Genomic DNA, 12,532 nt, shown 5'->3' with positions numbered 1-12,532 from the left:
AGGATTTTCCATATTTAGCAGGAAGTGTTGACCCTTCACATTTGCATTAAACCACTGCAGAGAGGAAGTGACATAATAGACAGAGCACAGGGTGGTGTGACAGAGATGGTGTGAGGACACTGGATAATGCCACTTCTATACACACACTAACACGTGAGCTAACACACATACACAGAGCAGATGACAGGGCTATCTATTTGGACCAGAACAAGGTCATGTACTGACCGCTGGCCCTACTCCATCAAACTCATTTTTTCACCCCCTCTTCCTCTGTGCTTCTTAAAGAAACACACTAAGCTTTTGGCAGAGACGCTGTTTGATCTACTCCTGTGTGACAAGATGCCAGTTTGGCATAATATCAGACATCCGCAGTAATGCCATTCATGTTTGAAATTCCCCCACAGTACTTGTCCATCTATTTGTAACTGCACAGTAAGGCTGCTGACCTGCTAAAACAGCATCTTGTACATCAACTCTTTTAACATATATGGGCTTTATGTTGGAAAAATGTGGCATGAGACGTTTTGCTCAGTGTCTCCTTATCCGATTTTCTCAATGATGCAGCGCTGAGCTTATAGTTCAGCTAGCTGTGTGATGTGATTATGGAAAGTATGCTCACATCAGATCCAGTTGGATGCAGAGGGAACATTTCCATTTCTTTCACATTTCATGTGTGAATTTCTTTATTAGGTTTACTGGTAACTCAGCCACATCCTTTCACATCCTCTCCTGACTGAGGTAAATTGATGTCCCTGAAGGTTAAAGAAGGACTTATTGATTACGGATTGAGTGTTGTTACAATTCAGCAACTTAAAATTTCTACACCTGATAAGAGAAAGAAAATGTGTATAAAAAGTGAAAGGAAAACCCTCTTTTAGACCAACTCGACAGGCCAACTTTATGTTTCACTGGTCACTGGTCTGTAATTTTTCAATGAAAGCGGTGACAAGAGACTGTATTAACATTACCTGCACAGTGATTTGATTCCCATGTAGCATTCATGGGAATCCCCACAGCGCCAAGTGACATGCTGGAATGCTGTATGCCCTGCTTAAATAAAACCTAGCTACAAAAGAGGTGAAAAAAATTCTAATGGTCTAAATCCAAAATTTAGACACACATAGATCTAAGTGTTTTTGCATGTTTAAAAAGCAACCATATTCTAATATATGTAGTGTAGTTTTGGACAGTTTTGGACTTCGCTTAACAGGGACTTTAAATGAGGTGGACAATATTGAAACTAATGTCATCTGCATCATCAAATTATTATCCCATTTAAACTGTTGTATGTTTAAAAACAACACTCTTAGCCTTATAATCAGACATAATGTGGATGTTTGGTGCATGAGGCAGGAGCAGCCAATCAGAGACATTGTTATGACACTCAAGGATTGTGGGGAATGTAGTACTGTTGACCAAATATACCAAGTTTTCTTAAAAGGAGGTTTATAATATACCGACCTGTGTCTTCTACATGATTATGGATCGTTTCACACAGCGGTAGCTTTTGGTAGGTCTACCTTGAATGGTTTTGACAGTATGCCAAAAACAATCTAAAGATTTTATTTTTTTCAATATTTTTTTCAAGTGTTTGGGATTTATTACTTTCCGCAAATCATTGATCAGTTCGGTAAGAGCACTGATGGTATCAGCTGCAAAATTATCGACAATGAATAAAGGTCTGGGTCAGCCCCCTTATTAAGAGATGTCAAACGTGGATGCCCATTATCTCCATATATGTTCATAAAAATGTGAAGGGGCTTGAAATAGGTAGCATCAAAGGAAAAATATCCATGTATGTGGATGATGATAGTTTCCTTTAAAGTCCACAATTTTCTTGTTTTAAGTTCTGATTGGAGACCTAGACAGTTTTCTAACATATCTGGACTAAAACCTAACCTTGGAAAATGTATAATTCTTAGAATAGGTGCATTAAAGGGGGGCCAAACTTCAGGTTAACAAGCAACTCTCAGATTACATGGATCAGTGGTTCAGTGAGTCTGCTTGGAATAATGATTCCAGATGATTTGGAAGAACAATGCAAAATAAATCACAGTAACAAAACTATTAAGGTGGAAAAAATTTGTACAGCGATGGAAGAGGGAAACCCTGACACTTTTGGAAAGATTTAAATTACATTGTAGTGTCATAATTTACTGTCTTTTAAGTCACTTTTTTGTCCATTACACTCCTTTTTCAAGACCTTTGAAAAAAAATGATTTGGATTCTCCTGAAATCAGAAACCAAAACAAAATTAAAACAGCTGTTATTTCCAGTTCAAAAACTGGAGCTTCTATTTCATAAAGATTCATTACACATAGAGTGAAAATTTTAAAGTCTTTATTTCTTTTATTTTTATGGTTATGGCTCACAGCTAACAAAAAGCCAACATTCAGTATCTTAAGACAATGGAATATTACATAAGACCCCCCCCCCAAAAAAAAAAAAAAAAAAAACAAAGCCCAGATTGCCTTGATAGCAGCCTTCAGCTCATTAGTCTTTTCAGTCAGGTGTCTGTCATCTTCCTTTTGACAATAACCCTATGGATTCTCTGAGGGGTTCAGGTCCAGCTCCGTCATTTATCCTGCTTTTGGTACTTTCTGTGGGCAGGTGCCAAGTCATGTTGGAAAAATAAATCAGTATCTCCATAATGCTTGTCAGCAGAAGGCAGCATGAAGTGCTCCAAAATCTCCTTGTAGACAGCAGGCAGCGTTGACTGTGGACTTGCAAATTCAACCTTGCCACATGGGTTTAGTTGAGAGCACAATGACCTTAATAATGAAGAGGAGAAACTGGTTCGTAACCAGTTCACTGAAATATTCAGCTCTATTTGCTCTCTTCATTCCTTTCATCAATTGGTTTATTCTCTTAAAATGACCTTGAAAATAAAAATTATTGACAGAAATCCTTAATTGGTAGTTTGTCAGACAGCTTAAAAAATTACAGATGTTTACAAAACAGATAAATCAAGATGTCTACAATTTCACTTAACTTGCCAGTTTATGGAAGACATTTAATATGGTAAGAACACAGAAGAGTCAGCACTTAAAAACATCCTTTCTAGTTATTTTAATTCTGGGTAAGGTGGTACACAAGACACAATGCACACGTTTTGACTTGCAGTCTTTCTCAGCGATTATTGTCTCCTATAAAACTGTCCAGATGTTCACAACACCTTTATTTCCCAAGGATAAACAGCTGTACATATTTTGGAAGACCTGCTTCTATCTTATTATCTTAGTGCACTCCTGGTACCATTGCCTTAGTTCACTAATCCTAAACATTCACATCATTCTTGAACCATAGTTTATTAGGTATACTTAATAAGAGAGAGAGAAAAAATCCCATGTAGGGTGATTGTTCTTGATATATAAGGTATGTGATCTGGTCATCAGAGTCCATTCCCTATACATTTTTTTTAATGGCTGGTAACAGAGTAACCTAGCTTGTATGGAGTTACAGTGCATTCAGGAAGTGTTCAGACCTCATTTCAGTTTTGTTCTATTGCAGCCTGATGCTACAGTAAAAAAAATATTTTTTGTGAAAAAGTGAAAACAAGGCCTGTTAATATAATCGCGTTAACGCTCGTGATTAATCTGGAAAGCTTCAGGCGAAAAAAAAAAATAATAATAATTTAATCATTTGACTAAGTTTGACCTCAACTTCCTCCCGTAGTCCTACTGCACGGATGTTTATGTCCCTGGGGTGCAAAGGTTAAAGGCGAGTCAAACGCAGCCAGCAGTGATGAGTGAGGAGACAGACCCAGGTCTGCATCAAATTTCGATTTCAAAAGGTGGCTAATGGAGGTCTGGATTAATCAACAGTTGTGTGTACATACTGCGGAGATGAACTGTCTTTACTCTGAAGTACAACAAGTCTGAAGTACCACCTCTGGGCAAAACACACTAACGACAACACAGGATCAAGCCATAGCGCCAAGCTACACCGGTGCAGTCCAGCAGACCCAGATTTGTCCCCAAAATGACAACATCTAAGCTAACAAATGCGATCGCCAAAGGGTCACCAGAGACTGCAGACCATCAACATCGTTGACAACAAGGGGCTTCAAGACGTCATTCGGGTCACCTCGGATGACCCGTACCACAGAACACCCACGAGAACTACTGTCACAAGAATCCATGAACTGTGTGACAGCCAAAAAGACAACTAAAGTGGAGCAACTGGCCAGAGTTACATTTATTACACTGACGAGAGACCACTGGACATCAGTCAGCAAACACAGCTACCTCGGGGTAGCAGGACACCTGATTATTCCCTTTACAGCAGAAGTTACTTTGTGCCTGATGCATTTGTCTTCTGGGCTTATTTGCAGTCTGTAAATATTATTGCTCAGTGAATTAAGACACTCTATTTTACAAACCACAAATAAGTTTAAAAAACTCTAGCTTGTTTAATATTTCTTCATTTAAACACCACACTTCTACTAATTTATCTCAACCAAAAATACAAATGGTAGTATTTTAAATGTTAATTTATAGATGATAATAATAATAATAATAATAAAAATAATAATAATAATAATACATTTGTTAGTTAAAAGCACTTTCAAAGTGCTGTGCATAAAGTTAAAATAATAAAAATAAACACTTGATAAGAAGAACGTTTAAAAATCGAAAAATTACTAAAACTAAAGAAATGCTGTGATTAATCATGATTAAGACCACGTCCAGACCTTTGTTCCCAAGACAGGAAATCGCCAGTATGCGCTACGCCATAGAGGCAGGATATGATGCATATTAAGTTGGTAAAATAGGCCTATTTGTAAAAATAAGTTTAGAAGTGAATGAAAGAACTACATTTTTTGGATAAAAAAATGGTATCATTCAGTCTTCCACTTTTTATGGAATTATTATCTGTTCTACTCTTGTCTTTCTTTCCGGTTTCTTTTCATACAGAGAAATAATTTCTTGTTTGTTTTTTTTCTTCTGTGACTTTCATCGACATACTTTTTTTTTCTACAAGAATGACACATGGGACAATGAGTAGCCCAGCAAGAGTGAGTGCTTTCAGGTGGGGCCCCCTCAAGGGGGGGCTCTTACCGTCATTGCAGAATTTGAGCTTTTAGAGCCACAACTTTGGTTTGAAGTTTGTCAGCCCTTGGGGTCCATTTCCTGGCTGTGGGCCCCAAGTATTTGCTTGCCTGTCTGATGACAAGCAGTGCCTCTGTTTGCAGCAGAATGAGGCACCACCATAAACCCAAGGTGTCAAAATCTGAAAAATGAAAAGTGAAATTTGTAAATGAAATTTGCCACCAGTTGAGGCAAAGTTTAGAATAATGGCAAGAGAGAACATATTCATAACCAACCACCTGTCAGAGCAATACATCTTTGCAACAGCTGTACGAGTTTAAACTGGGATGCAGAATAAGACTGTGCACCTGCAGACAGTTTTAGCAGCCAGAATATGCTGTGCGGCTGCAATACAATTTATACTCTGAGAAACACCAAATAGCAATCTTTCCCTGCTTCATTTTTCCTATGCTCTTTCTTCTAATTTGTTATTCTTCACCCCACCATCTTTCAGTGCCTCTTTTTGGTGCCTTTTCAACCTCTCCTCTCCTCTTATCTCCTTCTTAGACTTCCTCCTCAAGTGAACCATCAGTTTCCTGATTCTGCTCCCTCTTTTCGCTGTGGGGGTGCAGCAGCCTCTTGAACCTTTCCTTCCTGACTCCCTCACTCTTATTCTCTCCATCTCTCCACCTCTCTGACCTGGTTCTGTTAGATCCTGCTGGAAGGTCTATGTTCATGCTCCAAACACGGACACACTATAACAAGCACACATTATTAGAAAAAGAAAGAACAACAAAAAACAAAGCTGATCCAAAAAGGCTTTCAAGGTGTGCATGTATGCATCCACTTTCAAATACACATGCAAACACATGTGGGCTCGCTACAAGAGAAGCTTATGGGATTACACTTTTGTGGCTTTAAATCTGCAGAGAGGCTGCAGGGAGGATAAATTTGTTTTGGTAAAGATCTATTTGCCCTGTCATTTGAGCTTAATTGTTCCCCAAACTGGTTGTTTTTTTTTTTTTTCCTTTTGTTCATTTACTTTGTTTTTCCCATACACAATCCTCACAACTTTTTTTTTTTTTTTTTTGTCCACAGGATTGTTCACAGGATATATTCTTTTTAAAAACACTAACAGTCTGCAAAGTTTGGAGTAATACATTTAACTACTTCACTAGTATAAGTTACCAGACTCAATGAATTATGTTGAGAGACATCTATAATGCACAAAAAAGAGGGATATAGATGTAGAAAAAGAGAAGAGAGAAATGCTGATAGATACAGAAAAGAAAAACTCAGAAACCAGAAGGATGATGAAGAAAAAAGAGGAAAAAAGATGCAGAAATAGTGAGAGTGGAATACAGGAAGGTTAAAGGAGATGCAGATAAAGAGAGCAGGAAAGAGAGAAGAGGGGATGCAGGAAAAGAGAGGTGAAGGAAGCAAGAGGATGGAGATGCAGACAAATATGGTAGTAGGAGATGCAGGGAGAGGGAGGATTGAGATGCAAATAAGAGATAGAGAGAGATGCAGAAAAAGAGAAGAGGGAGTTGCAGATAAAAAAAGAAAGAAAGATGCAAAAAAAAGTGAGAGTGAGGGATACAAGAAGGCAGAAGGAGATGAAAAGAGAAGAGGGAAATGAAGAAACTGAGAAGAAGAAAGAGGGAGATGCACAGAGAGATGTAGGACATGCAGAGAGAGGTTAGATTTAGATCCAAATTAGAGTGAAAGATTAAGAAGGGAAAGATAGAGATGCAGATAAAGATAGAAAAGGAAAATGCAGGAAGAGGAAAAAGGGAGATGAAGAAGAAAATAGAAAAGAAAGATGCAGACATAGTAGAAGAGTGGGTTGCAGGAAGGTAGAAAGAGATGCAGAAAAAAGAGGAAGGTAGATGGGGTTAGAAGGAGAAGAGGGGAGACAGGAAAGAGAGAAGAAGGAAAGGCATCAAAAAAGAAGAGGAAACTGAGGGGAGCAAAAGAAGAGGGGGGTGCAGAAAAAAAACATTTGGAGAACGGAATTAAGGAAGAGAGGAAGAGGGCAGATTTAGATGCAAACAAGTGAGAGAGGGATGCAGAGGAAGCAAGTGAGAGTGATGAAGGAAGGGAGAAGGAAATGAATAAAAGAAGAGGAGGATGGAAATGAAATGAGACAAGGGTAATGCAGAAAGAGAGAAGATGGTGATGCAGAAATCAAGAAAGAAGTAGAGTATCAATGATTAATAAGAGATGTATGGATATCCTGGTAATAAGTCCATCTGAAACTATTTTTTCCAATTTTACTGTTACTTGAAATAATTCTTTCAATATATTATTCTTCTGTCATTTTTTTAGCGAGACAGCCAATCACAGAGCTCGAAGTAAAGCATTTCCTGCATTGCAACAGCTGACAGAGAAAACTCTGCTAATGTGACAAACTAGTCTCTTTCATTTAAACCTTTTCATACCAACACAAAGCAAAGAGTATGATCATTTTGTTCAGATGATGATTGTCAAATCATCCACTGAAGGTAAACGTGAAGGTTCCCCTCTGATCTCCAGTCATTTCTACACTGATGATCTTTAAGCATTTTTCAAAATTGTGAGCAGACCAATGTAGGAGATTTACATGCTGTTAATTGCATGTACACATGATGGCTCCCCAGAATAAGCTCAAAATATAATACTCTCGTAATGTGGTATGAGCATGAATAGTAGAGGAAGTGTAGAGGCGTGTAGAGTTTGTGACAGCAATGGCTACAATGTTTGAAGACAAGCTGAGTGACCACAACTATCCACAACTGTGAGGTGTGTCATTACCACTGCATTGTGTAAAACTAAATGCATTCAAGCCAGAGACTGTTCACTATGCAGTAGGTAAGGCACCAATACTGTGTAATAGTTAGCTAATTTATGAAGCAGCAAGCTGTGCAGACAAAAATAAGGTTAAAAAGCAATGTATATTCATGCTAATACATTTATGCATAGTAAAAATATTTGAGACTGACTTGAAAAGATGGTGTCAACATTCTTTTCCACTCAAATAATAAAAGTGGACTCATTTTCACTCCTTTAACCCCAACACCGTAATAAGGCAAATATTTGTATCATTATCCCCCTGATCTTAAATAACCACGTCTTATTTTTTAAGCAATTTTTTCAACAAAGTGAAACACCATTATGACACAACAGAAATGAGTTGCAAAATCTTGTGTATGCTTTTTTGTCATCTTGTGAAATTTCACTGTTCCATTAGTTTGTGTTAAAATGAGGGTGCTGACTTCATCATTTCCCTCTCTGTGAGAAGAAAAGCCACACAAGGTCCAAAATAAAATTGAAATGCTAAAACACGCTCTAATCTCATCACGTTTGCAATGCTGTAACTTCCTTTTAATGCCTTAATTAATCTGGAAAACACTACTTACACACTGCCTCTGGCTCCTAACACAGTCTGAGCGACAGTCACATGTAGTGCCTACATTAATCTTTCCTCCCTGCCTTCTCATTAATATCAGAGTTTTAAAATTCTGGTGATTACTTGCAGAGCTTCTCCATCTTTGCCACACTGCAAGGCAAAATGCTTGGTCTTCTCCACAGAGTTCATCAAGTTTAGCTCAGGCACATTAAAACGCAGTCATTTGCAGTCAGAAGCTCCTCAGCTTTAGCAAAATTGGGTTCACTTCTTTGGAATCTGGATTACTCCAAAAAAAAAAAAAAAAAAAAAAAGGCTTGTCTGATAATCAAGACAGAATCTGCTATGAACTAGTGCTGGGGGATCAACTGACTTTCTATTTAAGCTTCCAACAATCCTAAAAAACATGATAATTGAAGCCGAACAATTACTGTGTCACATGCTGTGATGTTCTTCTTTTGTGGTAAATGGAGCGTATGCACCATCCCTTTAAAAAGCATGGCAGTTCCTTACAGTGTTTCACTTGAATGCTAAATATTCATATTTTTGGTGAACAGTGAATGAAACATTTCAGTTGATGCGTCATGTATGATAACATAAGCGTAGCTCAACCTAAAACCACTGAGCGTCCGTGCTCTTGAGGAGAAGAGAATTGAAGTACTATCCTGAAGCAGATTCACTGTCGGCAAACTCTGAATCTTGTCATTATCAAACAATACTTTTAGTCTGAAGTTGTTTTCCTGGGTAACCATTTTGTTATTGAAGTCACTTGCCTGTCTTCAGGTCCCTATTTGTCATAAATGACAAAGGTCATTTAAATGCTGAGCAGGTTTTAGTTTAATTTCTTGTAAAGACTAGCGCTTGAATACAGAATCGAGGCACAGGTTTAAGCTACCTATCAACTCCCTATCAGCTCCTCTCTGTCACACTGCTTCACACACCCTGTCCTGCACAGAGCAGGTTAGACATACGGTGTAGAAGTATCACATGGTATAATTCCAGCAAGTACATTCTATTAGTTTTAGGATCTGTAACGAAAAGTAATCTACTTTTTGTCAGTTTTTATCACCAGTAATCTATTTTAGCCCATCCTCTTCATTAACAAACCTTTTTTGTCATAGTTTTTGTTCACAAAATTAACTCATGCTATTTGAATTATTCAAAACATCTGCTTACGAGTGATACTCATTGCAGATGTCTGTATATTTCTTAAGCTCACATTTTTCAAGTAATTTAGATTGTTTTACTTTGATGAGTACAAAAAATGAATGATCATTGTAGGAGATTAAAAATGAAGAGTAATTCATATATTTTATTGACAAGCATCAGTTAGTTAAGTTCACATCTCTCAACTTTTTCTGATTAGGATTGGTCCTTATGAAATTAATAAAACCAAGAAATTAAAAAGTGGGTATCAAAATGAAGCAGCAACTAAACAGTTTCCTCACAAAATTGCTCAAGCTCCAATAATGATGAGACCACTTCCTGACCCAGATCCTCAGCATTGTGGGAAGATGTATAAATCTCTTTGTCCTCTCTTTTTCTCTCTCTCTCTCTAAGTCACTTCATTAGAAATGCCCCATTTAATGAATAATACTGCATGACTCCGGTAATCAACATTAATTTAATTTCTGTCCAAATCACTCAACAAGGTCAGAGAGTGTATCATGTATTTTCATAAAGAGGCCATGTGGGTAAGTGTGGCTGTGTGTGTGTGTCAAAGACAGAGAAATGATGTAGGAACAAATAATCCATCCTGGGTTACGAGGGGTTAATTAAGCATTTAATATAACACAGGACAGCGAAATTGGATTTACAAATCTTAGTGTGTAGTGAAGTCCCTCCTGACAAGTAGTGACCCAACGATACAGAGGTCATCTTAAATTGATATTTATCCCTGTGAGAGTGTACTGTTGTCATGAACAGATGTGTTGCTCTACTTTTGTATTTGTGTGTCTGTTTGCGCATGTGTTTGATGGGCACAAGTTCTTACAGTACAGACTGCTCTATGATTCCAAACCTTCAGTGTAGAGTTGTTAAAACTGTATAATTATTTAAATGCTGCTGAGATATTAGACTGTTTCTTTTTATCAAATGTTCCCTCTTTGTGCATTGCTCTTGTTCACTTTGAACTTGCCCTAATTCTTAACCGCCAATTTAACATACATTGCATCTAGAAAGTATTCAGACCACCTTCATGTTTTTTCATTTTGTTATGTTGCAGCCTTATGCTTCAACCATTTGGCTTTCATTTAGAGTTTTTTTGCCAAGTTGGTTCATGTGTTTTGCACTCTGTCATTAACCCAGATTGGTGGAGGGCTGCAGTGATATTTGTCTCTCTGAACTTTGTCCCATGTCCACACAGGATCTCTGGTGCTCACTCAGAGTGGCCACCAAATCTTATATCTCTGTCACCTCTCTTACTCAGGCCCTTCTACCCCAACTTTTCAGTTTGGCCGGACAACCAGCTCTCGGAAGAGTCCTGGTTGTACCAAAGTTCTTCAGGCAGTTCCTTTGACCCCATGGCTTGTTTTTTGCTCTGATATGCATTGTCAGATGTGAAGTCTTCTAAAGAGGTGTGTGCCTTTCCAAATGATGTCATCAATTTAATTTACCACCGTGAAATCCAACAAGTGTAGAAACATCTTGGCAACAATCAAGAGAAATGGGTGCAACCTTACTGAAATTGCAGATGATTTTTGCAAAGGGCCTGAATACTTACGTCAATGTGATATTTCAGGTTTTTTTTTTTTTTAATAATTTGCAAAAAAATATGTCAAACTCATATTTCACTTTGTTATGATGGGATACAAAGTGTAGATATATCAGAATATAGATGCTTTTTGTTTTTTTCTTACTGTAGTGTCAGGCCCTAAAATAAAAAAATGAAAAAAAGTGAGTGGGATCTTAGCACTTTCTGAATGGACTGTATGTGGATGTAACACTTGTGATAACAAATCCGATAAGAACTGATGTGGAGGGATCGCATATTCTGCATCAGGTTTTCAGATCGACTCAGTTTTGTTTAAAGTCTGTCAGATCCACAAGTTTGGCCTGCTGTGATTCTTGCTCCATTGTTCATAAATTGGTGTCACAAACAGGATTGATTTTAAAACCGTATTTGTTGCTTGTGTGTCTGGCTGGCATACCCCGGCAAGTGAGGATGTGCCTGAAAATATTAGTGAGCAATATTTTGCTTTAAGTAGATTTATTGGTTTACCCATCCTGGGCTCCTAAGTTCAGAAGAAGGGTGGAAAGCAACTAATTACATTTACTCAAATTACTGTAATTGAGCAGCTTTTATATGTACTTGTACTTTTTTGAGTACTTTTTAAAATCAGTACTTTTACTTTTGGTTAAGTATATTTTGAGTATACTTTGAGTAGCATTGAGTAGGGAGTAAAAAAAAAGAAAAGAAAAAAAACACTAAAAGCCAAAACAAGGAGGACCAAGCTTTCTGGCATTGTACTTGAGGTTAGGTCACACCTCATGCAAACAACCTGGTTGGAGGTCCATACTTCCTTGTTTTTGCACATTAAGGACCAGTCACTTTTCACTGTGAAAGCCCCTTGAGTATCAAAAGTAGTAACTCAGCACTCAGTGCTTTGAGAACATTTTAAATGACTTACCTTTTACTTTTACTTGAGTAGATTTATAGACCAGTACTTTTACTTCTACACAAGTAAATTTTAACCAGAGTAACTGTACATTTACTTAAGTACAAAATCTGGTACTTTTTCCACCTCTGGTTCAGAAATATAAGGGAAAAACAATTCTCCAAACAAAAGAGCCTGAAACTGATAAGTGAATATTCCCAAACGTCCACGTTTCCATTTCAGTTTTTGTGAGGCAATTTAACAAACACATGAATGCTGGCTTTCTGTGGTGCTTAAATTGTTGCAAAACTATTAACAAATGTTTGAATTGTTCCATCACTTCATAAATGGATCCATAAAATTTCAATACCATTTTGCCACAGTTCTTATGTATTGTGACTGTGCCACTGCAAAACACAGTGTGCAAGTTATCACCTACGTGCATCACCTATTTAATAGATAGGACAGCTGAAAAGAGACACAAGGAGAGAGAGAGTGAGAGAGAGAGTGAGTGGGGAAAG

The sequence above is a fragment of the Cheilinus undulatus genome, linkage group 10 (assembly GCF_018320785.1).
Source record: "Cheilinus undulatus linkage group 10, ASM1832078v1, whole genome shotgun sequence".
Lineage (NCBI taxonomy): Eukaryota > Metazoa > Chordata > Actinopteri > Labriformes > Labridae > Cheilinus > Cheilinus undulatus.
The sequence above is the reverse complement of the archived record's forward strand: the minus strand, read 5'-3'. Positions refer to the sequence as shown.